General features: G+C 46.4%; 1 long non-coding RNA gene and 1 pseudogene across 1 annotated transcript; one reads left to right on the top strand and one right to left on the bottom strand.

Annotated features, from left to right (window-relative positions):
- Positions 1 to 5,644: 5,644 nt before the first annotated feature.
- LOC127784076 (uncharacterized) lies at positions 5,645 to 18,689 on the top strand. Its single transcript, XR_008019437.1, has 3 exons — positions 5,645 to 5,953; positions 18,243 to 18,304; positions 18,488 to 18,689. It is a non-coding gene; the product is annotated as an uncharacterized LOC127784076 (long non-coding RNA).
- A 1,896-nt stretch (positions 18,690 to 20,585) lies between these two features.
- Positions 20,586 to 21,588, bottom strand: LOC127783755 (transcription factor TGAL3-like; annotated as a pseudogene).
- Positions 21,589 to 27,978: the final 6,390 nt, after the last annotated feature.

Genomic DNA, 27,978 nt, shown 5'->3' with positions numbered 1-27,978 from the left:
AAAGGGGTTATAATATATATAGAAGGGTTTTTATAAAATAGTTGGCATTTGCATATACCATGATATTTCATAATCATGGTTTTTTGAATAAAGGATATTTGAAAATAAATACAGACATATTCTCACATGTTCGTCCTTTAACCTATGCATAGAAGAAAAACGACAGATCGAATTAAATAAGTTCCAGCATGCAAAAAGGTTTAGAACGATTTTTGGTATTTCCAAATTTTTAATTCCGTATTTTAGAATCAAAATTTTCAGGAAGTTATAAATCTACCCCCCCCCCCCCCAACAATAATCTCATCCTCGAGATTAGTAAGGGTTAGAAAAAAGAGAGAACTGTACTTCGGGAATTCTTCTTGCTTCCATTGGGCACTCTGGGAGATGTGAATTTTAGAAACAGATTCAGGAAGGTACCTGAAGAAACAATGGTGATAAGGCATACTAAATTCCAATTTGCACGGCTTAGTGCACCGCCCAGATTATCTTGTCTCCTTTTTGGGTGGACGGGCTTGCACGTCTTTTGGCAACAGACTGTTGTACTTGTATCCTTTTGTAGATACGCGTGCCTCGCAACGGATATGGCGTGTGGCGGTTGGGTGTCGCAGTGGTACCTTATGTCCTCTGCGGGGTTCATAGCCGTTTAACCGGGGCAATCGAAGGTAGTTATAAGCAATGGCTTGTTCCAAAAATATACCGGTTTTCCAAAATTTTTCATTGCCTTGTGCACTCAGGGTTGTCTTGCGGGGCGTGTCACTTTCAACAAAAGGGCGAACGAGAGGAAGGGGTTGCTTTGCGTCTTCTCCATGCGGTTGCCACGAGCGGAGTGTGAGTGGAGAGTGGTGTAGCTCAAAACGAGAGGGGGGATGGAGCGGCTAATCGGTGGAGGAGGCGATGGAGATGCCGGCGAGCGAAGGGCCGGCGGTGGTGCGGAGCGAGGAGCTGTGGCGCAGGGTGTCGCAAGCAGAGGCGAGCTTCACCGTCGGTTGGCGCTGGCGGCTGTAGAGCCTACGATGTGGCGGAGGGCTCTCACGTCGGCACAAGCGGCGGACGATGCCATCGCTAGGGGCGACGCTCGGGTGGATGCGGTGCCGGAGCGAGGGAATCGCGACGGCAACTTTCTAGCGGGGGTAGCCATCATTCGGCGATGGGTGTGGGCCAAGGTGTGGTCCTTAGGAGTGGCCATTGGTACTGTCCTGGCTTGGGTGGTATATCCTGTGGTTTTTCTCTGGGCATATTCCTTAAGGTCACAGATGATGGCCATGATGATTACCTTTGGGTGGCGATCCTGCTTTTCATTCTGCTAGCACGTATAGTCTTCCTTAATTATATGGGTGCTCTGTAAGCTAGATAGTCAATGTCTTGCTTGTCAAATCTGGGCATGTATCCTTGCTTGTATGGATCATGGGGGTTTATCTATGGAACTTCTGCTTCTGTGATGGAGGCATGATTAATCCAAAATTTGGGTGCGTGCTGGTATAACCTTCTCACTACGAGGGGCTATAGATTATTCCAAAATAATTTATACCGGCGCAAAAAGGCTTTCCACAAGGAGGGGCAGGTTAGCTTAGATGTGAATAAAATATTCGGCTCCAATAACATAGGGATATGGTGGACAAACTGGTTTCATTCCATTCCATATTACATCGGGGCATCGGAAGATACATTTCAAAAGGGGAGAAAGGGGCTACCAACATAAAAGTGCGACGCCATCAGAGGCTCACATGTTAATCTACTCACGGAGATGGTGGAGGTGCGGGAGGTTCGATCTGTAGTGGGGGCTTCCTACGAGATCTGTCCAACTTGTGGGCATGGATCATCTTGACCTTCACACGTGCCTGCGCGAGCACGGCGGAGGTGTTCTTGAGAAACAGTTGTTGATAGTAGGCTTCCAGATCGGTGTACCGATCCCGATTCTCGTCCAGTTCTTCGAGTGCTTGTTCATAGGCGTTCTCGATGGTGCAGGCTAGCTGGGAGAGGAGGGCACAACGGCTTCCTTTGGGCACGTTGGTCTCATGGAGGTGGTACCGGTTGTCTTCTTCGGCGTTGTATGGGTGCCAGCCATATTCATTGGCTATACCCAAGGGAGGGGAGAGCTTGCAAAAGCGGTAGAGGGCATCGCGGAACACATCCTGGAAGGCGGCTTCCAGGGTGATTCGAGGATGGCGGGTGTGGAAAGAGATCACCCCTTCATCACTTTCTCCGGGAAAGGGGAGGATGAGCTTCAGCTTCCAGTACTTCTTGGTTCCTCGGATGATATGTTCGGCACGATGGATCGGCTCGGTAAAGCAGTCGAGCCGTTAGAGTAGTTGTTCCAGCTACCGGGCATGTCCATCAGGGAGCTCCTGAGGGGGTTCATCTATAGTTACTGCGGGGTCTGACATGGGCTAGGGCTTTCTTGGCTAGCTTGGTTTAAAAAGAGAGGGGATGACGGGTGCGCTTGCTCAAAGTCACTTGGGTTCCTTTTTATAGGCTCCAACTTTTGAGGCTCTAGTATGTGCGGGTCTCAAGGTATGGTCGCCCTTAATTATTGGTGGTGGACAATGTGCGGCTGTAGATCCTGTCGGTCAGAATTCCTATAGGGCCTGTCTGTCAGGGTTACTGTCATGCTCCTATGTGTGTTGTCAGCACATAGAGGTTCCTGGATTCTCTGGAGTCCTTGCATGATCGGGTACTATTGGGAGTCCCTGTTCCTTACGATCGAAGCTTCTTATTGCAGCTGGTTCAGAGTGCCGGCATGCTGGTGATTATCCTTCTTGATTGTCATCGGATAGAAGAGGAATATGAATAAAACTTTTGGGGGAGGAGTCCGTCTGTGGGCTTTGACCCAAACTTGGTGAACGAGGCAGGACAGACTTATAGGGAGGAGTAGGGGGGAGGCAGCATAGACTTATGTAGAGAAATAGAGGGAGGCAGTGCAGACTTATGGGAATTGGTCCTTTGGGTTTGGCTGAGAAAATTGAGGGAGTAAGTACAGACTTTTACATAAGGGGTTGGTTTCTGGGCCTCGTGCAAGAAGTAGAGGGGTCTGACATGAACTTTGTTTGAACAAGGAGGATGATAATGGGCTCTGCCCAAATATGAAGAATCCTAAATGGACTTGTGCAGAAGGTTGAAGTCTTGGGCCTGGTCAGAAAATATAGGGAACTTCGATAGACTGTTACGGAGATTAATTTCTCTGGCCTAGAAAGAAAAGGGAAGTCAGCTAGACTTCTATAGAAGGATTAATGTCTGGGCTTGAACAGGGAAGTAGACGAGATCGAATAGACTTTTTAGAGGGAAGATGGTGCACAGGTAGGAATAGTCCTATTTTTCTTTTCCTTTTCCTTTATTTCTATTTTCTTTCTGTTGCTCTCGATCCTTCTCTGCTCTGTCTCTGTCTCACTTCTTTCTCTGCCTTTTTCCTTTGCTCGGTCTCTGTTTCTTTTCACTCACACGAGGGGAATGGAGGCTAGGCGCATGGTAACAAAGAAAAGATAGTAGTGTCCATCCGAGCAGGTATGAATTGAAATATTAATTTTCATCTCAGATAATAGTGAATACATTACAGCATTTGCCGGCAAAACTGAGTAAGCGTGATCAGCGGTTACCCATAGAGACATGAATAGAAAATCAGATAGCACATTCATAACTCACATGGAACATGAATAATTAAAACCGAAAACAAAGAACCAAATTGAAAAACATAATGCACATCCATGTCAAGCATGGAATATTAAAATAAAAATAACATCGTACACATAATATGAACTCGAAATCTAAATAGCGTGAACAATAATTTAAACATAAGCAATCACTTATCACATAAAAATATATCGGTAATAAATAGATAGAGCAAACAATCCATGAAATTACACAATTAGTTTGTCATGCACTTGCCTTTTAACCTCGACGGCAACCCGGCAAACCACCCTCCACACCAGATCTCTCCACACCTATGGAGCAAAACTACGAATAAGCCACTATATTCAACTAATGATAGTTACAAGGGATATTCAACTAATGATAGTTACAAGGTGCCATTCAACTAGAAATAAATTAAATAACTCAAGGAAATAATGATCTTATTAATCTTGATATGAAATCATATTAACGTTGGTAAAATCTAATATCATATCATTAATTTCTTTCTAGCTAAACTTCTCGTTGATTCCATTTAACCAGAAATAATTTTATGAGTGATCAAACAATTGATCATAATTTTTCCAGCAATTTTAATGGTTCAAAAGAAATTAGCAATTAAAATTATGTAAATGATTAAAGGAATTATTAAATCACCGGGTGTTAAGAATTTCTCATTTCGGCCGGCCCAAGCCTACTAAGGCAGCCGAGAACCGGGTCGGCCTGTATTTACACGTGGGGATAAGTCTATTTTTTCCCCTCATGTCTTGAGGCTGATTGAATAGTCTCTCTCATCGCAAAACTGGTATATAACATCCTGAAAATTCCTGATAATAAAAATCACTAAAATTTTGAGCTTTTTAAAACTTTTGCATCATGTTGGATGTTATGGTTGTTATTGCTTCCAAATCGTAAATAGTCTCAATGGAATAAAATTCACTCACATAAAATAATTGGTCATGTAAATGAATTCAGCTTTATATATAAAATGTGTTTATGTGAGTGTATAATTAAACATTTAGATCAATATTGTACCAAGTCTCAATTTAATTTTATGGAATAATAGATTAAACATATCCATATAAAATACATTGTTATACAAATAAACTCGACCAATGTGCTGACCAATGTGCTATTATATTATTAAAGGTCACATTAGAATATTTAATTAGTTTTTAAGAAATATCAAAGCCTAGAAGTTATATTGGATAATTTTTGGATAATCTAATGGAAAACAAATTCATTTGGGAACTAATGAATAACCAAGTAAGTATTCAAATCAAACATTTGAATTCCCAAAACCAAAATGCATAGATTACATTTCAATTCAAATCCAATCCCATTCACTTTTGCAGTTTAGCCCTTCCCTTTCCCTCTTTCTCCTTTTCTTTCTTTTCTTTCTTTTCCCAGCCGGCACTATTCATTGCACACCAGATGTTCGACTCGGTCTAACCGACCGAACACCCAGCGTCGTGCCACCCTGCGACCAATCTCGTGCGTGCACGACATCCCTTGCCCGTGCGCCGTGCCTGGCGTGTTCGTGCACCGGTCCGCGTCGCACCGCGCCTGCGTGGGCCTGCCGCCCGACCAAGCCGCCGATTCTCCGCGCAAAAGGTTGCGCCGCCACGAGCGCCCGCGTCATCCCGTCTCCTCGCGTGTCGCCATCGGGATTGAGGGATGACGGCCGCCACGACATCCCCGCGTCACCCTAGGGCATAGCCCTGCGCCTCCCTACCGCGGTCGTTAACACTGCACGCCGCCGCCATCCTTGCCGCCATTGCGTCGCCATCTCGTCGCCCCCGGTTGAGACCGCTGGATAATGCGGTGCCTCTTTTCACAGCTAGCGGTTCCTCTCCTGCAATCCTACCACATAGGTAATCATGCCCGACCAATTCAAAGAATCCGAATCCTGGGAGAGATCGAAGCATAGCCGCGTCATCAGTTATTCTTATCCATTAAGGAATCGCTCTCCCTCTCGCTTGTATAAACTCGTCCCTAGCTCGTTCTTATCCCAATCCAACCTTCTATTTGCTATTCCTCTCCCTAAAACTCTTGCTCCACCGAAGAGGAGCAAAACCGCGCCGCCCGCGGGTGTTGAACACCTGGTGAGCAGGGGCTGCGCCGCCGCCACAAGTCTCCTCGGCCGGTGTTGGTGGCGGGGTGTGGAGAGGAGGTGCTCGCACTGCTGTTGCCGCCGTTGGAGGGAGCCGGGAGCCGCTGGACGAAGAGGACCGGGCGTCGAACACCTGCAAGCCTCGCCGACCACTAGCCGCCCCTGTTTCTACCGCACCACGCCGCACGCCGCCGAACTCCGCCGTCTCGCCATTCCGCGGTAAGCCCTCACGCCTAGAGCGACTCCTAGCAACCTAGTAGCTTGCGGCCTCCTCGATTTGGGGTGTGCGCTGCTGTAGCCATGCCGACTCCGGCCGCCACCGCGCCATGGTCGAGCTCGCCGTGGAGAGATCTTATTCCAATGTAGCATAGGCTAGGTTTTTGCTCTGCTGCACCTTATGTGAACCCTAGATGGTAAAATCGTAGCCGGTTGCACTCGAATCGATCCCTATTGCGCCACCGCCGTTCTTGTGATCTAGGCGCCGCCGCGCACCGTCGCGCCGCGCACCGGGTGGTCGCCGCTCCTCACCGCCGCCGCCGTCGGGTCTCCGGTGATGCACCGCCGATCGCCCCACCGCGCGGCAAGCCGTCCCGGCTCGGGCCGTCGCGCCGCCACGCACCGCTCCTCTGCTCCGTCGTGAGCGAGAGGTAGAAGACGACGGGAAAAAAAAAGGAAAGAACGAGAGAGAGAGAGAAACCATGTGGGACCCACATTATAGTTAGCGCACAGTAATCCTCTCCCTAATTATGATTAGCCGAGTCCATGACGCGTGGGTCCAAATGATTAGAAATTTAACTAAAATCAATATTAAGTATACTATCTATGACAGGTGGGACCCGCTGGTAATTAAAACGAACCGGTTTGACCCTAAGACAACAAGGGCCGGTCCCACATGTCAACCACAGTGGGTTTTGGACAATGTTGGATTAAAAATAAATCAGTTATCAACAGTACCCTTTCACAATTTCTCAAATTAATTCAAACTTGAATCTTTAAACTAGTATAACTTATTCATTTTAGCTCTGATTTGAGTGGAACTTGAACCTAAATTCATAAGCTTTCCAATGGTATATAACTCACTATTTAATAAAATATATTTAAAATTATTAAATAATTAATATCAAATGATTAGATTATGGTCAACTTAAAAATATGCTAATAGAGAATATTGGTAGTGTACAGTAGAGTAGATGCAATAATATTTGTTTCTAGCATGTTTTGTCACAGTAACAACCATGTAAACTAAGTATAAGTGATGTCTCAAATGAATGAATGGATGTATATGAAAATACTAGTATTATTTAATATTCGATGGCCATATAATTAAATTCATGACTTATAAATTATTTACATAAAGTTTAGCCTCATATTTCGTAACTAAAATATGAATAATCATAGATGGATCTTTAAATTGTTTAAGAGAAATAATAACAGAGCTAGTGTGATCAAATCACCTATATGAAATTAATTACTCAATGTATATCCCATTTATACTATGTTGGTTAGCTCCTAATAAACCACTGTGACAACAGAAATACTAAGAAACCTTATCCGTTAGCAAACACGAATAGTATGAGCAACCCTAGGTAGGACCCCAACGATTATATTTTGTTTGTGCATATTTGACTGTTGTTTGAATATTGGTTTTTCTCGCGTATTATAGAAATTGTATATCGGTTAGTCGTGAGGCAACGTATGCAGCTTCCAGGGGGTGAAGGTTGATCAAGAGTTATATCCAGAATAAGAACTATCCTGAGCAGGCAAGTCATCACCCCATCCCTTGAGCATGTTGATCCCAATTGCGAAATTGTTTTGTTTACAAATAAAATTGCATGCAATGATGAATATCCTACTTGTTATTATGCCTTGCCTTTGATTATTGTTTATCTCATTATTTCCTTGTACCCATGATTACGTATGAGTCCTTAGTCAATTATGACAAAAGCTTAGTAATGCTACTTTAGAATCATGCATTCTCATATTTATCAAATGTTATATGCTTTGGGCAACTACCTTAGGAAAGGTAGTTGAGATACGGCATGTGGAGACATGAGCGCCACATTGCCATGACATTGATGAGATGATTTGTGAAAGAAAATTAAAACTAAACAAATGTTTTCGACTGGGGCGGCTAGAGGACTTGGGTGGTGTCCGGTAAAGGCTAGTGCCGTCCCTGGTCAGTTAAGGACCGAGCCATGAAATTAAGCATGAAACGACCCTCGTATAACCGTACTTCTCGAGTGGGTATAGACCTAGCGGAGTATATAGCTGAGCGGAGGCAGTACCCAAGCCGTAGTGGTTTTCTTGATGTGTGTGAGGCAGGGCCTACGATGGGGCAACCATTGGTAGGACCGCGTGGGGTGGGTGCCTACAGTGGTGTCGCCATTGGTAGGACTGCCATGTGCAAACCTAAACTTAACTATAACTTAATGAATGTGTGAGTCTTTCCCCCTCGGGAGCGCCAGGACTCCTCTCATTGCTAGAAACTTTGGACACCTAGAGTGCATGAGGACTAAAGTTCATGTCGTGCCTGGAAAAATACCTTTTCCAGAACGCTAGTGTATTAATCCCTGTCCCAGGAAAAGCCGAGGTACACCACACAAACATGATACAAAAGGCACATCTTTATTATATCGATAATATTTACATTATTACAAAGGCACTTCAGGCCTGACAAATAAAAATAAACAGCAGCGGACTAGCGGGCCTACGGCTCCATCTTCATAGGCGCTCAACTCGGATATAAGCCAGGACTGCACCTAGGACTTCTTCTCCAAAGCTTCTCTTACTGAAGGGGGGAGATAGAGCAAGAATGAGTACAACCACAGTACTCAGCAAGTCACACCGGGAGATGCATGATTAATGCAAGGGGGGTACAAGGAGTAATAACAATAGAGTTAGGTTTTGCAGTAAAGAGCATTTAAAAGACACTTAGTTGCTCAAAGCTATTTTCTAAACACGATCCTAGGGCTACACAATATTATTGATCAAGGTCGTGAACCTTCACGAACCTGCCTTAACCCAAGGCCTACGATGATTCAGACCGAACTGGGCAACCCGACCTGGGTCCCAGCTCGTCCCAAGCCAACTCAGGCCAGCCATTCCATATTTTAGTTGTTAAGCAAATTTTAAGAATTAAATCACTAACTTGGGTACATTGCTAGGCTTGCCCATATCCGAGGGCACAGCTATTTGAATAGATTTACTCTGATCAGAGCTGTACATCTTTACCCACAAGACACATCTTTACTCCGCATTCCATGGCCTTGGAACCCGTCGTAAACATGTGACATAACCCTTCACCCATCTAGCCGTGAACAAAAGTACCGACCCAACCCTGCCTACGGCCGGTATCCCGGATAGGCAGGCTAGGATCGAGCCCCTAGCAACAGGATCTAGACAGGGTGCGCCACACACATAGGGGTGAGACCACCCGCGTACTAGTCCAGTGCCATGGAATCTTGACTAACGGGCACCGACCTGTGTAGCCTTCATTTGCCTAGACATCTCGATTACTGAGCCGCAGCTCGCGTAGCCTTCATTTGCCTTAGAGATATCCATCGTTGCAACGACTTCATCCATCTCTATCCGTGTCCTTTTGTTCAGGACTAGACTGAGCACCGAGTTAAGCCTTACCTATTAGACATGTGGTTAGTACGGTAGTGCTTTGCAACATAGGCCCGAGCTTAATCCTTATATTGGCCGGGGTGCTACTTCCCACAACTGGCATGCACCCAAACCCCACCGAAAAACAGGTTTTAGGGGTTTTGAAAGAGGAAGAGAGGGGCATGTCCAATTCCACCATAAGCCAACCATTCCATAGTATCCAAGTGATATGAGAATTCCCAAAGTCTAAAGTTATAAAACCACCTAATGTTGCCTAATTAATCAGCGAAGCATCTACCTAAATTCATACTAGTGGAACCATGAATAGAGTACCCACTAGTTGGGGTTTTGTTTTCCTAGGGTGAACAATGTGATAATAAACAATAGCAATAATAATAAGGTCATAACAAAGGTAAATAGGCATGGCTAAATAAAACAGTGATAACGCGGGAATTTAAATAAAGCGATAATGCATTAATTTAAATCCAAATAATTTTATAAACTGGGATTCAATATGCTCAAGGATGATGTGACTTGCCTTGCTCAGATAGAACGGCCTTCCGAACCTTCAGCGACGACCGCGAACCACGCTTCGGGAACCTCCGGAATGACAGAAGCTACGCAAAGCACACAAGCAAAGCTACAGGCCTATAAAGAAGCAATAACAATACATAAAAAAAAGCACATGTTCTTTTGATTATAACAAACATTAGGAGACTTGAACGGGTCGTTCAGGGTTCGTATGACCAAGACATGGTCATCCGAAGTTTAATGCTGTTAAATGAAGATTTGCGGATTATTATCATTAGGCTTTGCAACTATAAAACATGTGTAAGCACTAGCCTGGAAAAGACAGGAAGGCTGCGCTTGTTGACATGCAGACCCCACATGTCAACCTAAAGGGCCACGGTAGACCGAGTACACAGAGACGGTCCACGGGTCGACGGAAGCGGACCCCGTGTGTCAACCGAGGCGAGTGGCCGCCAAACGGACTCCACTAGACACCACGCGGGCTGCACACGTGAAAACCACGCGGCTACCGAGCGGGCACACTAACACGGTCATCACACGCACACATGAACGACTACCGACACCGATACACAAGTACCAGGGTCGACAACCGCACAACGGGCACGGGGCAACACCGAAAGGACGAGGACGGGGCAGCGACAGGAGGGACCCTTACCACCACACGACGAGGCGAGGCACGACGACGACGAACGGGCGTGGTGGAGACGGCTCAAGGACAACGGAAGCGAACGACTTCGGCGGCGATCCTTGAAAGAAGTGGGGACGAGGCCGGCACAAGGCTTGACGACGCGGAGCCGAGGACGAAGACGACAACGGGGCTGCAGTGGCTCACTTGACGGACGCGGACGACGAACGCGATCGGCTTGGTGGAGGGACGAACACCACGACGACCGGGAATGGCAAGAGGACGATTATGGGAACCGGCGAGGAGGCGACGACGAACTCCGGCAGGTTCGGCCGAAGGGGAGGCGATGCCGAGGACGACATCGCCGCTGCGATACCGGAGGTGGTGGAGGTGCGGCCGACCGTCGCATGGGCGAGGAGGAAGGGGCGGCCGAAGGGACGTCGGCGACGAGGAGGATGGAGAGGCCGGCACGAGCGACGGCGTTCCGGCGAAACAGAGGAGCAGCCAGAAGAGAGGACGACGCTGCGACGTCGACGGAGGAGACGGCGACGTCGATCGGCGTACCGGCGACGAACAGGAGCCGGCCGGATGAGGGGAGGTACTGGACACCGGCGAGGGCACCATTCCGGCGAGCTTTGAGCGAGGAGGAGGTGATGCCAGGGATGAGGGCAGCGTCGCGGAGCCGAGGGACGCGACGGCACAGGCGACCGACGCTCAGGCGCGGCGGCACAGGCGGCTGGAGGCGGCCGACGCGGGGGAAAGAGAAAGGGGACGGCGGGAAGGGGTGATACGACCACGGGAGAGCGCGTGAGAGGGCTAAAACTAGAGAACGGATCGAGGTGGTTCCATTTTATAGGATAGAGGAGGGAGCCGGGCATGGGAGAGGGCGGAACGGCGACGGGAAACACGGCCGGCGGCCATGGAAGGCGGCCGGGGTTGGCGCGGCCGTTCTGAGCGAGTGAGGGCGCCATTCAAGGGGAAAATTAGGGGGAAAGAGAGGGGAATCAATGGGGATTAATTCCCCCTAATTAATTTGAAAAAGAAGGGAATTGATTCGCGCGGATTTGAGGGAGGAAGAAACTAGGGTTTCACGGGGGAGAGAGGAGCCGGGCGGGAGGAAGGAGACGACCGGCGCGGGTGGGACCCACGCGGTCAGCGCGCGCACGTGCGTGGCATGGGCGGGAGGGTGCCGCTCGGCTTGGGCCCGGAGGCGGCCCAGGCGGGACGAGGAGAGGAGGGAGTGGGCCGGGAGGGGGAGGGGAGGCCCAAGAGAAGGAGGGAGAGAAGGAGAGGGAGAGAAAGAGAGGGAGGAAGGGAGGACTTTGGGCTGGGCTCGGTCCAAAGGAGGAAGGAGGGTTTATTTTTAGTTTTTCTTTTTAGTAAACTTTGTTAATTGTTGTTGTTGCTTAATAAATATTTCCGGTGCTCTGAAAATTCAAGTAAAATTTGAGGGCTCCTTTTAGACCAAGGAGAATTTAACAAAAATTCTCCGGACCACATTCGAATTTTTCTTGTATGTATTTTAGTGTTTGCCAATTTCTTTTCGAATTTTAATTAATTCTATTATTCCATTTAGAGAATGATTTTTATTTTGGGATGAATTTATCAGGACGTGACAAATCCACCCCCCTTACAGGAATCTCGCCCCCCGAGATTCGAGGAGGCTAGCAAGAAGATAGGTTGGACTGTCTTCTCTTCTAGTCTGACTTCTTCCGCTGCATCTTCTTGAACGGACTTGTATAGCAAAGCTTCCCCACTCTGAACTGCTTGGCTTGATCTCCTATTGCAGCTGGAATCTTCTCTTCACCTGATCTTGAACCTAGTTGTACCTTTAACTGACTCAGACTAGGTTGCGGCACTTGAAGATGGGGCTTTAGTTCCAGAACTTCTCATAGTTCATATCCTTGGTGTCAACCTCATACAAGTTACCCACTTCATGTCATGTGTCGACACCTACTTGTCATTACTAGGATACCATGCTTGTCATCATGAGGATACCATGCTTGGCGTTTCCTTCTAGCTTACCACCAAATGCTTTAGACTATGATATCCCACTTACCAAGGATACCATGATTGACAACTTGCCACTAACTACCTCATTAAACTTATCCCACTTAACATGCTTTGACGTCTTCCCAAATGACTTTTACTGCTGGACTTGCTATTGTCTGATCGTTATCCTGCCAAATCTGAAGCTTCTTTGTTGGATGTGATTTTGATCTGGACTCTATAGATTATCTTCGAACGTATCACTTGGTTCATAACTGGGAATGGTTCTCACGAACAAGCAACTCGGATTCAGTTTCTTTACATTCAGTTTACTTCCCACTATTCTCTTCATGTTGTCATCATTTAGCATTCAACGTATCCTTTACACCTTCGACCTTGATGAGTTCCTTCCCATTGGATCATCTCCCAAGACATGGCATTGCCTGGTAACCGGTGCCTGCACTTTTCACTCCCTGTAGCATCTGATACCGAGTTGAAGATTTCACTCCTTGCCTTCATAGAAACACTTTTACCTAGGTCATCTTGCTTACTCACGATTTTTTTTCTACCTCAATGACAAGGTGACTATTGCAGGGCGATTACTATCAGGGGTCTTCCTTGAGCGATGCACAGCATATTTCTGATTATCCTTTATCAATCACCTTTCGGCCTACTTCTTTCCTACTAGAGAACATCTTTGCCAATCTCTTTTATCAATCATCTTTCGGCCCATCTCTAACAGGTGGTACTCTTTAATATGGGTTGCAGACGCTTCTGGTGACGATGAGGTCCTTTGGCCTGCTGCCTTTCAGTGAAACCTTGAAGTGGTTCGTCAAAAGCTGTACTGACTACCTTTAGGGGATTACATCACTTGTTATCTGTATCTATATCACTAGGGTTTAATTGCCGATGATCATCTTTAGTGCTTCCTCGAAATGGGGAGCATCCAAATCGTTCTTCTGCCATATCACCTTTGAACCTTTTTTGATACATGACAGACTAATTGCCAACCATCGTCTACTATGTTCTCAAATATTGGTGTCTCATGGATCTTCTTAACTGTTTGCAGGAATATCCAAACTTATCGATGTAGAGGCATGGTAGATACCCTTATGGGATTCATCCAACAGTCCTTATCTTGATCAGTAATAGGTGTGTCCAAACTCTTATCTCCAACTACTATCTCATTGGCTTTTTAATCCAACACAGTTTAATTGGTTTTCTTTTCCATCAACAGGTTGGTTATTAACTCGAGGTTAGAATATAGTTCCTCTGAAATGAGACTCTAGGTCTCCTTTATCAGTAAACAATTATACACATAATCACTTATCTGCATCTTCCAAAAGGATCCTCATAGAACTTGTCTGTATTACACATTTCTCCCTTATTACATGAATACAAGGCATTGCCTTAAACAAAAAGGGAAGATGCTTAACATCGGTACATTGTTTCTGCTATGGGTTATGATTAACATGAGACCTCACAGTACGGCGTTTGCTCCAGTGACCACAAGGCGAGTGACTTGTCTTCTTCTTGCATAATGGCCGGAGTGATGGCGCGGGTTACACTTCAGCTGTGGACAATCTCTGGAGAAATGACCTGGTTCTTTGCAGTTGTAACAAATCAACGTCTTCTTTACTGAGCTGTCCGTCTGGAGACGATCATTCTGACTTGGAGTTGGAATTGGTGGTTGGAAATCCTTGCCCAGTGGTGGCTTTTGTATTATCCTGTACATTACTGCAATTTGTGTGGTGGCTTGCTGAGTACTTTTGTACTCATTGTTGCTCTATATATATATATATATATCTTTTAGCAGAGTGTTGAAGAGAAGCCCTTGTTAGTACGCTTGCGTACCTAACAAGATGATCGGAGTGCGGTTCCATTCTAGGTCTCGTTCCCCAGTCAACTGCTTGTGGCATGTCAACCGGGCCCTTGTATTATTTTGTCTTCCACTGTTGTTTCTCTGATAGTTGTTGGCCTGCTTGGCCCTAATGTAAGCATTTAACTCTCTTAGCCTGAATTCATTCGTGATATGTTGTGATTCGGCTATGTATGTGTGTACCAACTACTGATCCAGGGATTGGTACTGATAAACACAGAAGATTTCCGATTTCCAAAATCGGGGGTCGACATGGTATAACACCTCCATTTTAAAAAATTAGTTGTGAAAGGACATGTAGCCTAGTGGTTGTAGTGACCTGAGTAGCACCCAAGGTTCTGAGTTTAGATCTCCATAGGAGCGAATTCCAGATTGGATTATTTGAGGGCTAAGTTGTTCCTAATTTAAAAAGTCTAAAATAAATTTTAGAAAACCGGTGCAAGTCAACTCTTTCGGTGAACAGATCGAAGATGAGAAGATGTTAGAGCAGGTACAATAGCAGGCTATAAGCCAGCTATAGACATATCTAAAGTATTGAAAGAACTGAAGTTTCTTGCAATCTGGTTGGGCCACGTCATCTAAAATATATGGACCATCCGATTTCCCCTCGAGACAACATGAGCCGTTCGATCCTTCACTTGGTGTAACCTCCTCGTGATACTCCGAGAAACTTCTTTTTGCAAATAGGTCCTTCCAGGTCCCTACGATGAAATCGTGATCCTCGTGATACTCCGAGAAACTTCTTTTTGCAAATAGGTCCTTCCAGGTCCCTATGATGAAATCGTGATTCCCCTTTGTCTCGTCTTCTCCTTGTCAGTTGTCACGCTCGCGCCGCATCCGCTCCCGAAGCCAAATCACCCTCGCGCCTCATCTCCTCGTCGTCACCGCCGCCGCCTGCACACTGCCACCTCTTCCCCCGCCGTGCCGTCGCCTACTCTCCACTATGAACTCTTCCTAGACCCCGCCACTGGCGCCGCTTCCTCCTCCTCGTCCTTGCCCTCCACCTCCAGCCCCCCGCCACTGCCTCTTCCTCCTAGTCCCCACCGGTACCGTCGCGCCACCTGTACCTCCTCATCCCTTTCCTCCACCCCTAGCCCCACGCTGCCGCCGCTTCCTCCTCCTACTCCTCTCCTCGTCCCCCTACAGAAAGCCAGCTTCAAAGCTCTAAGAAAGCTAGCTTCAAAGCTCTATGGCACATCCCAGAGCAATGGCAGCATGGATGCAGGTGAGGACACCCAGCCATTCGAGCCGACCGTGGTAAAGCTTTCATCAAGGTGCTCGAGGCCGACTCTGTCACGCCCAGAAATTCATGAACCAGAATTTCTAAGCTGAATGTGTATTAAACCCCTGTCCAGGACCAGCCAGGGTACACAAACGACAATTATTGACATACATATCCATGTCTTAAAAATATAAAAGATTACAAATGCAGCGGAAAAGATAAAAGCGAGCTAAGCTTGAAGACTTGACTCCTGCAGCGAGGCGACTCCACTCCATAGGCATCCTTGACGGCAGCGATGAAACCAACCTTTCTGAGACAGTTCCAACTGAGAAGAACTTCAGCTCTGGTGTGGGGGAAAAAGAGAGCAAGACTGAGTACTACCCACTATACTCAGCAAGTCATACCGGAAGAGGAGGTACGATGCAGGGTATGTCCAAAGGAGGCTAAAGGTTCATTTGCATAAAGCTAGCATTTAAAAGCAGTAAAACAGTTGTAGTAATTAATCAATATTAACTAATCACTGCTCAACGCTACACCACGTTGAGACAGGCCCAAACCACCACCTGAACTAACCAGTTCCATTAGCTAACTTGGGGTGAGACTAATCACGGTGAATCTAGTCGACCGCCCATAACCGCGGGCATGGCTATTCGAATAGTTTTACTCTGATCAGAGGTGTACAACTGTACCCACAAGACACAGCCCCACAACACGTTACCGTGCGCCGACATGCCACCACGACATATCGGAAAGAGGCCGTGACAGGACCCTTCGCATAACCCCCTCTAACCGATCGCACCACACCTCAGGGTTCGCCCCCGTCCCCAGCAGGCAACGGGCAGCCCCCCTCTCGTGCCGCGGTGAATCCGGAAGCCGATCAACCGGACACCCCGACCGACCCAACTCCATCATGCCCACCCTCGCCTGGGTACGTCGGCTAGAGGAAAGCTACACTACAAGCCCAGCCGTTGCCCACGCTGGCTTGTGGTAAGTACGATAAGTTCTTCTAGGGCATCCCACGAACCGGTCCTTAATTGCCATGGGTGCGACTTGCAAAACCATGCACCCACAGCCCACCATGTAGTGTATTTTAACTAACTAACACCATAGCGGTGGCTCTAATCCAAAGCTATGCCAATAATCAAAGTCTATGCATTAATGTGATCCCCTTTGTGTACTAGTTGAACTAAGCATGGCTAAGCATCTCCTAAACCAACATCTAGTCATTTTGATACCCAAGTTATCAATGGCATAAGGTAAACAATATATGGCTGAGTAGTAGAACCCATCCCACATGATACTGTAAAATAATGCAACTTTTCATATAAATGCGGGACATTTGTAAATTGGGTACAATATGATCAATTGTAATGCATGACTTGCCTTGCTCTCGCACCGATGAGACCACAACAACGTCTTCGAGAAACCGCGGATCGACGAAACGACCGAAATCTATGCGACAAACAAAGCACACAAGCAAAACATGCTATAAGACTACTGAAACAGGAAACAAAACCATTTTTAATGGATTCTAGGGATTTTTCTTGATTTACTGAGACTTGAATGGACTTAAACGGAGCTCGAATGAATTAGATATGATTTTTAGAAGATTCTCTGTGTTTATTACTATAAAAGAAAAGCCTTAATTAGTTTTATTGCGCAATATGTCCCAGGGCTGACGTCACCCAAGGGGGGTGGCGCCAACATGCGGACCCCACGGGTCAGCGGCACAAAGAGGGAGAGGGGGCGGAATGCAGGTGGGCCCCACTGGCAGCGGCTCCAAGGGAGGGGAGGTGGCGCCTGGCTTGGCTCCAAGCCGGCCGGCCGGCCATGGGGGCGGCGGCGCGCGCGGAGCTGGCGGCGGCACGCGGTTGGAGGCGGCGGTGGGAGGCGGCGGCGGCCGGCGCGAAGGCGGCGGCACACGGCCGAAGCGGTTGGAGGTGGCGGGAGGGTGCGAACTTTTTGCTACGCCTGACTCAGGCAAGTTTCGTCAGGCAAGATTCCTCAGGCTAAAATTCTCTGGGTAGCAACCGAACACGTCTCAGGCTGATTACAGGCTTGGGCTCAGGCCAGGCTGGTTTGCTCAGGGTAGCAACCAAATAGGCTCTTAGTTGTTTGAGTTTAATATCCAGAAACATCCACTGTTATGTTGTAAAACCTTCTAGCTTTCAATGGGCAAAACCTAACAGAAGACTTATTCAGTTTGGCCTTGGTGAAATCTGTAACCTGGAAACATATTGTTTTGTTTTCATATATGCAGATCCAACAAATGCTTTGGTTATTACTCAATATAGTGGAATTCCATCGCTCATCAGCCCGTTAAAGAATACTGTTAATTTTCTGAAACTAAGAGCAATGCCATTACTTAATCTCTATTCACTTATGAATAGGAGGTTTTGTTCTTATGGGAAAGTAGAATTCACTATTGATTCCTCAATTTTTTGTAGTTTTTTCTATGCGCGCTAACTCAGCAAGTTTTTTATGGGCCTAATTGTTCAAAGACAGATTCTTTTAGACTCTAGATTGAATTACACTGGGATACGTGACCTGTACATATTTTTCTATAATTCCCATCTAACCATAGCTTTTGCTAGCAGACTACAAAATGGAATTCCCTAAAACCTGATTTGTGATTATAACATTTTGTACATAACAGGTTGAAATCAGATGTGCATATGTAATGGCTCAGTTCTGCTGACCACTAATAAATTTCTGAAGGTTAGAAATTTCTTGCCAATCTCAATTAATTTACATCCAAAATATCAAGTGTGATGCCTGCTCTAAGTTCTAATTGTTTGTGTATACTCCAGCATTGCTATGAATCTGAACCTGTGTGTGGTTAACATTACAGATTTGCTATGATTGATTTTATCAATAATGCCTTGGCATTTCCCTTTACAGTGTTTGAAGGCACTCAAAGTTAGATGCCCTTTTTGCATAATGTAAGTTTCTCTGGTTATTGAATAACCATGAGTGGTTTTTGCTATAAAAACGAGTGGCCACTGATCAAGCTTTCTATCCTGGTGTTATCTTTTGTCTGACGTTATGTAATTTGATAACATATTTTTTGTAACATAATTTAATTTAGAATTTTAGTTTCTCTTATCATTGAGCCATAAACCTTTTGATTCATTGACTAATTTATAGGTTAATGTGAGAACATTCTTGGAACTATGAAAATATGGCGAAGTCCCAAGTATTGGAAACCAAAAGCAAGAGGTTGATCTTGACCATAATATTTAAACCTTTAGTTCGGAACAGAGGTTCGTCTCGATATATAATTCTAGCTAAATGTTTATCAAGTTATGTAATTTTGCAAGAGAAATCAAAATTAAAGTAGAATCCAAAGTTATAATACGTATAGGTAGGTGAATCTAACATAGCTTTGCCACTGGCTTAAGTGGCTTAAGTGGTTTTTGCCTGACTGATGATTCTGTAAGTCTCTCGAATTATTACTACGAGTATTTGTTAACTATCAATGAGTAGTGTTTACAGTGGCGTCGATACTCACAAAGATCATGCAACATTAGCTTGGCAACAGAAAAAAAACATTTGACTGCTCATATTCTAATATGCTCGAGTGCAAATCATAAACCATCCATTAGTTTGTCCTGTAAAAAAATTATATGGAAAGAACATCAGTTCTTCATTAATTAAAAGCAATAACTTTGACATTGACAAAGGGATGCTCTTGCACTCACAAAGATTCCGTTGACAAGATAATAGATAAAGGTTCAAAACACTATGGTTTGTCTTTTTTTTCTTATGCAATTTATCCTCCTGACAAAATAATTTTGTATAACTAAGTATGATCGGTGATCATACTTCTCATGAGCATTCAAAACAGTATTACTCCAAAATCTAAACTATAGTACTGAAGTACAATTTGTACAGTAATACTGCTACCTGGCTAAACAACTATATTAACTCAAACGGGCTTTCCTCCTAGACAAATAGATTTAATTTGACATCCCTAGGTCCTTTTTTCTGCTGGATTGACCACTTCTTCAGAGTGACATAGTGTGCTTCTTATGTTTCATGCAGCGAAGTCATGCGAAGTGCACATGATGGCCGGCAAGGTTATTGCTTATTACATGGACCAAGACAATTTGATCAAGCTATTCAAAGTAATCAGAAGAGAATTCATATCGTCGTCCTCTACTTTTAAGAACCCTTTGTTGCCAATAGATACCCAGCTGATAAACAGAACTATATGTTGTGAGCAAAGACATGTTTAGGGCCCCTTTGAATCGTAGAAATGAAAAAAACGGAGGAATAGAAAAACGTAGTATTATGATAGGAATGTAAGTGTAAAACATTCCTGAGCGCAATTGGGGAGGGGCAGCGGCGCGTGAGAACGAGAGAAAGGGGGCGGAGAGGAGGGCGTGGTTGAGAGGGACGATCCTGAGCGGTGGATTTACACAGAGATGATCTAAACCGTTCCATGAGAAATGAAAAAAATGAGTGAAACAACTTATTTAAATATAGGGTAGGTAGATAGAAGATAGATGGAGAGGCAGCGTGCGAAATCTTACCTCCATTAATCTTCTTGTTAGTGGAGTGGGTGCACGTGCTGGCTGAGCAGGGCCCAGGTGGCTTCCGCGGCCCAGAAGCCGCGTGGCCCGTCAGTGGAGCTGGCCCGACGCGGAGAGAATCCGAGTCGTCCGAAGGAAAAAGTACACCGAAGGTCCCTCAAACTTGTCATCCAGTTACAAAATCGTCCCCCAACCGTAAAACCAGATATATGACATCCCTCAACTTACAAAACCGTTCACTTTAGGTCTCTCGGTGGTTTTCACAGCGGTTTTGTCTGACGTGACGGCTAAATCAGCGTGGGACCCATGTGGGCCCCACATACCAGGATTCCACGTCATCACCCTATTTCTTTCCCCTCCTCTCCTTTCCTCCTCCTCCCTCTCACTTTTCTCCTCTTGGACAGGCCGGCCAGTGGGTGGGGAGGAGGTCGCCGACAGCGGGATGCAGTGGCTGCGGCGCGTACCTAGCCGTGCCGCCGGGGGCGCGGTCGGTGCGCGCGCTCTGCCATGCTGTGACACGCGTCCCTCGGTTGCACCAGCCACAGCAAGCTTAGCACCCGGAGCCGCGAGAAGTAGTCGCTGATGACGAGCAGCGCCCGCGCCGCCTGCCTCGTGGTCAGGATCCAGTGCATCTGCTGGAGCGTCTGCTGCCTCAGCAGATCAGCCTACACAAAAAAATCATCGCATCACGCCATGGTAATAAGCAATTTAATTCGCCATTGATGTTTGACCGAAGCTTGAGGAAGTTCTCCAGCGTGGTGAGCATGGCCATGGCGATGGCCATCTGTCCCATGGAGTTGGTGACGTTGTCGGCGCCTACGCCGCCAACGACCACGGTGGCGGCCGCCGATGCCAGTGTGTCTCCCAGCGTCTGCTGCAGAGCCTCCATCCCCTGCGACAGCGCGTCCTCGGCCTGCTGCAACGACTGCTGCAGGTTGCAGATGCCCATCAACTGCTGATCCGTCAGCGGCTCAAGATGGCTCTCAAGAACCTGCACAAACAACATCATCATCATCATTCAACAATAGCAGTCAATGGTAGCTTCAGATTCTTTGCTTGTTACTAAATTGGGTGGGTGATCACTCGTGTCAAACCTTGAGGAGCTCAGAGGAACAGAAGCCACCGAGCCACATGAAGAAGCGCTCAGCGTGGCTCATCCAAATGCCGGAGAGGACAGGGAACACGTCGGACTAGGTGGCGAAGCTCTTGAGGCGGAACACCTGGTCGTAGTGCATCATCACGGCGTCGACAAGCACGCGGAGCTCGTCCTCGCTCATCAGTGCGTTAGCGCCGCCGCCGCCGTTGACGATGTCATCGGGATACACGCGGGCGGCGGCGAGCTACCCGCGCGTCTGCGGCGAGAAGCGCGGTCTCCTCATCGGCATCAGCTACGCCGCCACAAGGCACCAGCGGCAGCCTCACCATCTCCAGCAGCGGCTGCGGCGACATCCAGATCAATAAGACCATCGTCACTGTCGCTCTATCTCCCGGCGGCGGTTGCTCCGACCACACATGGTCCTTGGCCGGCCGCGCCGCCGCCACGTTCGAGCCCGCCCCCTCTGCAGCTTGGTGTGTTGCCGACGCCCTCCTCCTCTCCCGCACTCGCCCCGCCGGCTGCCCTACCCAAGGAAGAGAGAGAGAGAGGAGGAAGGGGGAGAAGAGGGGAAAGAGAACTGGAGGCCAGGGGAGACCGGAGGCGCATGCGCGGCCGGTAGCCGGCAGCGGAGAAGAGCGGCGGCTTGCTCGCTCCGTCGGACCACCTCACCCGCCTCGCCTGGCGACCTCCTCCCCACCCACCGGCTAGCCTGCCCAAGAGGAGAGAAGTGAGAGAGAGAGAGGGAGGAGGAGGAGGGGAGAGGAGGGGAAAGAGGGAGGGTGATGACGTGGCATCCTGATATGTGGGACCCACGTGGGTCCTACGCTGATTTGGCCACCACGTTGGACAAAACCACGGTGAAAACCACTGAGGGACCAAATTTAACCGGTTTTGTAAGTTGAGGGATACCATATATCTGGTTTTGCGATTAGGGAACGATTTTGTAACTCGATGACAAATTGAGGGACCTTCGGTGTACTTTTTCCTCGTCCGAATGATGGACAGCTCGGATTTTTTTTTAGATAATGGAATGTAACGTTCCGGCCTTTACTCAAAAAGTTACAACCAATTATTACAGAACTCACACAGAAAGTTCACGATAGCAGAAACAAAGCTAAGCAAACTAATAGACACCAACAAAAGAAAAAGATTCTCTAACTACTGAATTCTAATAGAGAACCTCCACCCGAAGTTGGCAAATAGATGCATCATTGTCGTCTCAAGTTTACGACATTCATCATTTATTAGCTTGATATCTTCATCATGCCTTTGCAACTGAGCCTAACCTCGAAGCCAATATGTTGCCCTGAAAAGCACCTGCAAATAGGATTTTGATGGTGTTTTATCAAAAACTATATAATTTTTACTAAGCTAAAGAACCCAACATATAGCGGAAGCTCCAACAAGATTTTTTTACTAACACCCACAAGTCAATTTCCAAACATATGAGATATAGGATAAAGTCTAAAAGAGAATTAGGATAAAGTCTAAAAGAGAATTGTATAGCTCTCAAAAAAATTTTAGAAAAATGGCACTCAAAGAATAGATGGTGAATTGATTCATTTTTCATTTTTCTCGGATTGTTCCTGTGCTGGTAAAAGTCGCCGACGGGGAAGGGGTAAACCTAATCCTCCTCTTCTCCGGCGAGCCAGAGGGGCGAGAGCGGCGGCGGGGTCGTAGGCGGCGGTGTGTGGCGATCCGGCGAAGGGAATCTCGCACGGCGGCGCGGCTGCTGAGGGGGAACACCCTAATCCCCTTCTCTCCCCGACCCCTCTCCCGGCGACGCGAGTGAGTGGCTGGCGGCAAGCGCCGAGCGGCTCCAGCTTCACTGGCTGGGGGGCGCACCCGAAGACGGCGCCAAGCCATCGGCGGTCCGGCAAAGCACCGAGCCGACGGGGGAGGGGGGGAGGTGCCAAAAGTGGCAGCCCAAGCCGATGCTTCCCGTCTCCGGTGAGGCGGCGACGGTGGGGAAGCTCCAAGACGGCGCGAGCGGTGGTGAACCGGCGCGACCCCGAGGACGCCGGAGAGCTTCAAGTCTGGTAAGTTTCAGAAACCCGAAGCTCAAATTTCTTGATTAGGGTTTTGGGGCTTATTAGGGTTCTCCAGCCGAATTAGGGTTCTTCAATTTGGGAATTTATTCGAATTAGGGTTTCTGAGGTGTGGATTTTTGGAATTTCAATCTTGTTTATCCCAATCTCCTTTTTTCTGAGCTGAATAGATTGGGGAAAATTTTGGGAAGTTCAATCTAGTATTTTGTTGGGGGGTGGGGGGTTGGGGCATACCACCTATTACTAGGTAGGAACTGTAACATATGTTTCAGCCTGGTTTGCCAGACACAACAACAAAAACTTATATTAGGAAATCAATAGTTGTACTGTACAAAAAAAAAGTTATAACTCAAGTTGCATTGCACAAATTTATAATTGAAGTTGCACATGATTTTAAAATGGCAACTACAACAATTAGGGAATGCAACTTTGCTATATATGAGGCAACTATTAGTCCCATACTTTAAAAATCACAACATAATAAGGATTGCTTTTGGGCTGCAGGGTGCAAATAGCTGAAACGCACAAGAAAGAATCCCATTTGTTGGAATGGATTAGGTAATGTGAAAAACTAAGAAAAACCCGATCACCACTACACAAATAGAAAAACAAAGATGTGTGTTTTTATTATGCTAGCTCTAGATTTTCAATGTTTACATCACAAGCAATCCCGTACTGAGCCAATACTGCAACTAACATATAAATGCACTTAATCGAAAAGAAAAACATGTTCTCTGAACCGCTCAGAATTCAACGCATACTGAGGGTTAGATCGCATACACAGAATCACAGATACACGTGGACTTTCCTTATCAATTTGTCTAGTCCTAGCATTTTTTTTCAGGCACACGGCCTATTAGCACTTGCTACATACTCACGTATCATAATTTTCCAGTACAAGCCATTTCATGCCATTGCAAATCGGATGGAAGCAACAGCAAGAGACACAAAGTGATAAAAAAAATAATAGTGTCCTACTCTTCCAAATTCATAAAAGCATGGTCTATATAAGCATAGAAATACATCTAGATTGATTGAGTTAAATAAAAAACAAAGCAACAATAAGTTGCACTTTCCATATGATGCAAGTGTAGGTGGCTAACAGTAAAAAAAAAAGGAGACATTCAACAAAACCTTTATTATCTTTTTGTACACATATTTGTTGTCCCTTCTTCCTTTTTATGGACTTCCTGATATGAAGAATTGGAAAGGAAAATTACCATTGTTCTGAATCCGCAAAGAGAAGTTCAGAACCAACAGATCCATCATCCTACAAATGCAAATTCAAATACAAATGCTGTATTAGCTTAGATGGGTGAGATCACATACTTATCATAGTAAACCTATTCTTTCTCCTGTCAAGACGTGGCTTCTTCCTTGCTGCTACAGGGCAACAGTAAATAATTACGTTCGTTCCCGTCCATCTGCTGAGTGGCGTCTCCTCATATATCTGGGCCATCCGTTTGTTTATTAATATGTCCAGTACTAACTTCTTTTAGGCAAGCATAATAAAACCTACTAGCACTTGCAATATATCACCAACTCGATTCCCAGTATTAGTTGGTTCGTACCATTGCATATTGGATAAAAGCTGCATCTACAGAAGAAAATCGAGATAAATAGTGTTCAACTCTTCTAGAATCACAAAAATAGTGTCCAACTTTTATGTACAAAAAGGTGTTCATTCCCAGTAAAAATTGCTAGTATATGTACAGTCTACCAAACACAACTTTGTCCCCGTCAAAACAACTTTGTATTCATCTCATAGCATAACAAAAAAGTGCACGCACACAGAGATTCCAAAAGCACTGGACTGTGTTAGAGATACAGAGCGCTTAAAGTTCAGACTGATAGGTTTCAAAACTGTGCACAACTTCACAGAGAACAGACTAATTCCCACAGAGTTAAAAGTCCAAAATAAAAAGGAAGAAAAGGCATGTTCCTATGGTTTCAATTAGCCCACACTCCCCACAAGACATGGATTGGAGTTTTTACATAAAACATTAATCAACAGCGACAATGCAAAGATAAGACCAAAACCTTATATCTAAGTTGGCCGGGCTACCGCCTTTCATGCTGATAGCGTGACAAAGAACATCAAATTTTTAGTCCCAAAAAACTTACAACTAAATCAGTGAAGTTGCACGAGATATTGCTTAAACTTGCACAATCTAGAAATTAGAATTTTTTTCTTTTCTACATCTAAGACTAATTGAGGACATACAACTACCACAAACTCTCCACAAACTGAAACATTTCAATTATCTCATCATACCAGCAAGGGATCCAATCCCACAAACGACCCATACCTGAGAATCGGTGAAGAAACAAGCAACCTGAGAATCACTCCCTCATCCCTTCCTCCTTCCTCATCCCTATCGCCCAACATGCCCCAAACCCTAGCGGTGAGCGGTCGCGCACCCTCCGCCTCGCCGTGCCTTCGGCGGTCCAGCCACACGTAGAGAAAAAGAGACAGAAGTGAGAGGGAATAAGTTCATCTTAGGTCTCTCAATTTGTCGCCGAGTCCGAAATTTGTCCCTGAGTGCAAAACCGGGTATAACACATCCTTCAACTTATAAAACCGTGCAAACGAGATCCCTCGGCAGTATTGTGCCCGGTTTTGGCTGACGTGGCGCGCTCCTTTGACTAGGTCTTTGTCCCACGGGGCATGGACGTGGAAATTTGATTAAAAAAATAAAACCCGTGGAACCCAGATGTTAGTTTCACACACAAAATAATAAAAAAAAATGGTCGGACCCATGTGGGCTCCACATGTCATCCTTACTCCTCTCTCTTCTCTCTATCCCTCTCTCTGCCCCCTGCACTGTAGTCTGCAGGGAGAAGGCCGGAGCGGTGGCGCACGAAGCCGGTAGGGCAATGGCGGCCGGAGCGATGGCGTGCGAAGCCGGCGGGGCGGCGGCGGAGAGGTCGCGCTCGGCCGTCGCCCAGCTCTTCCTCAGTCTCTGAAGCCTTGCGAGCCACCTTGGGATAGTAGTACTACGTTTTCCTCTTGCCCTGTGTTACTGCTAAGCAACGCATAGGGAGCAAAGCAAAGGATGGATCAATGGCCCTGTGCGAATCCGATCTAACAGACTCTGACGTGCGTCGTCGATCTCCTTGTCCTTGCCGTGTGCCGCATCTGCGAGAGGAACTCGTGCAACGAGCGAGGCCTATGGGACAAGCGTGGGATAAGCGCCACCACAATCGCCTGTTGCTCTCCGGCTGGCCGCCGTTCGCGTGTCCTTTCCGCCCGGCTCCCTTTGCTTCCTCTCCCGCCGTCGTCACCGTCATCGAAGACGACGGCGACGGCGACGGGTTCGAGGAGGAGGGCGCGCACCTCACCACCGCGGCCCCTGCCCCCGGTTCCACTGTCCTCCGCGCCACCCTCTGACCTCGACGGCGTCCTCGCCATGGGTGGCGGAGGGCGAGCTCCTGGTTCCCCACTTGCTCCCCCCCTTCCCCGCCGCCGCTGATGGTGACGGGTTTGAGGAGGATGCGCACCTCCGCTGTGGAGATCGGTGCCGGCGGTAGATTCTGCCGCTTCGGCGCTGGCTTCACGCACCGCTGCTTCAGCCTTCTCCTTGCAGACTGCAGTGCAGTGGGGAGAGAGAGGGGGGATAGAGAGGAGACATGTAAGGATGACATGTGGGGCCCACGTGGGTCCCACTATTTTTTATTATTTTGTGTGTGAAACTGGCATATGGGTCCCATGTGCAAACTCTCAAATATTTGTGACACATAACAGACATAATATGTCATGCGACCCATGTACAAACTCAAATATTTGTGTTCCAATGTTATTATTTTAAATATGATGTTATTATATTCCAAACAGGATACAAGTTTGTTATATGATAAATTGTTCAAATATGTTCAGTTTTAGACTCGTTTGTTCCTCTAACAGTTGAAAACATAATAGAATACACAGATTGCAAGCTCTACACGTTATACGCGTGAGATGCAATCGTTTCAAATCTCAATGTTTTATTTTTTTTTTGAGCAAAGGGCAGAACCCTCCAGTTTTCATTAAAGAAACGCAGAAGTTCTTACAAAAACAGAGTCTTAGAACCAGAAGGATAGAACCCCTAGGTGCTCACAAAAGAAACAAAGACAAACGAAAGCCAGCTAGACCTCAGTGCACAGGCCTTTGATCAAAACAAGCCTTATTTCTTGCTTTCCAAGTGGCCCAAAGTACAGCTGCCACACCAACTAGCATTAGTTGTTTTGTAATTTGTCACAAGGTTGAATCCAGGAACTTAACATATGTCTCATGTCTTTAATCTGGTTCATACCAAAAGCACAAATCACAACAGTCCAGGTGAATCTCACCAGAGGATTTCTGTTCACAAAACTGACACAGATCATTACCCTTCCTCCAACCCCTTTTTATCAAATTATCTTTTGTTAAAACATTCTCTTTAAGCAGCAACCACAGAAAAATCCTCACTTCAAGGGGACTTTAATTTTCCAAAAAAATTTTTGTGAGAACTCCCAATCATGGAAACAGTCCCCTGCAACTTTAGAGCTCTATAAAAGGATTTAACACTAAACATTCCATTTCTTTGCCAGAGTCCAACTGTCACATCTCTTTGATTGTTCAGAGTTATCTCATCACAAGAAGACTTAATTTTGTTCCAGTCAGCAAGTGCATCTCCAATCACATTTCTTCTGAAAGTCATGCAACCCCACCCTTTTTTTTAACTTTTGCCAAAG

The sequence above is a fragment of the Oryza glaberrima genome, chromosome 9 (assembly GCF_000147395.1).
Source record: "Oryza glaberrima chromosome 9, OglaRS2, whole genome shotgun sequence".
NCBI lineage: Eukaryota > Viridiplantae > Streptophyta > Magnoliopsida > Poales > Poaceae > Oryza > Oryza glaberrima.
Note: the sequence above shows the minus strand (reverse complement) of the source record. Positions and strands in the feature narration are given on the sequence as shown.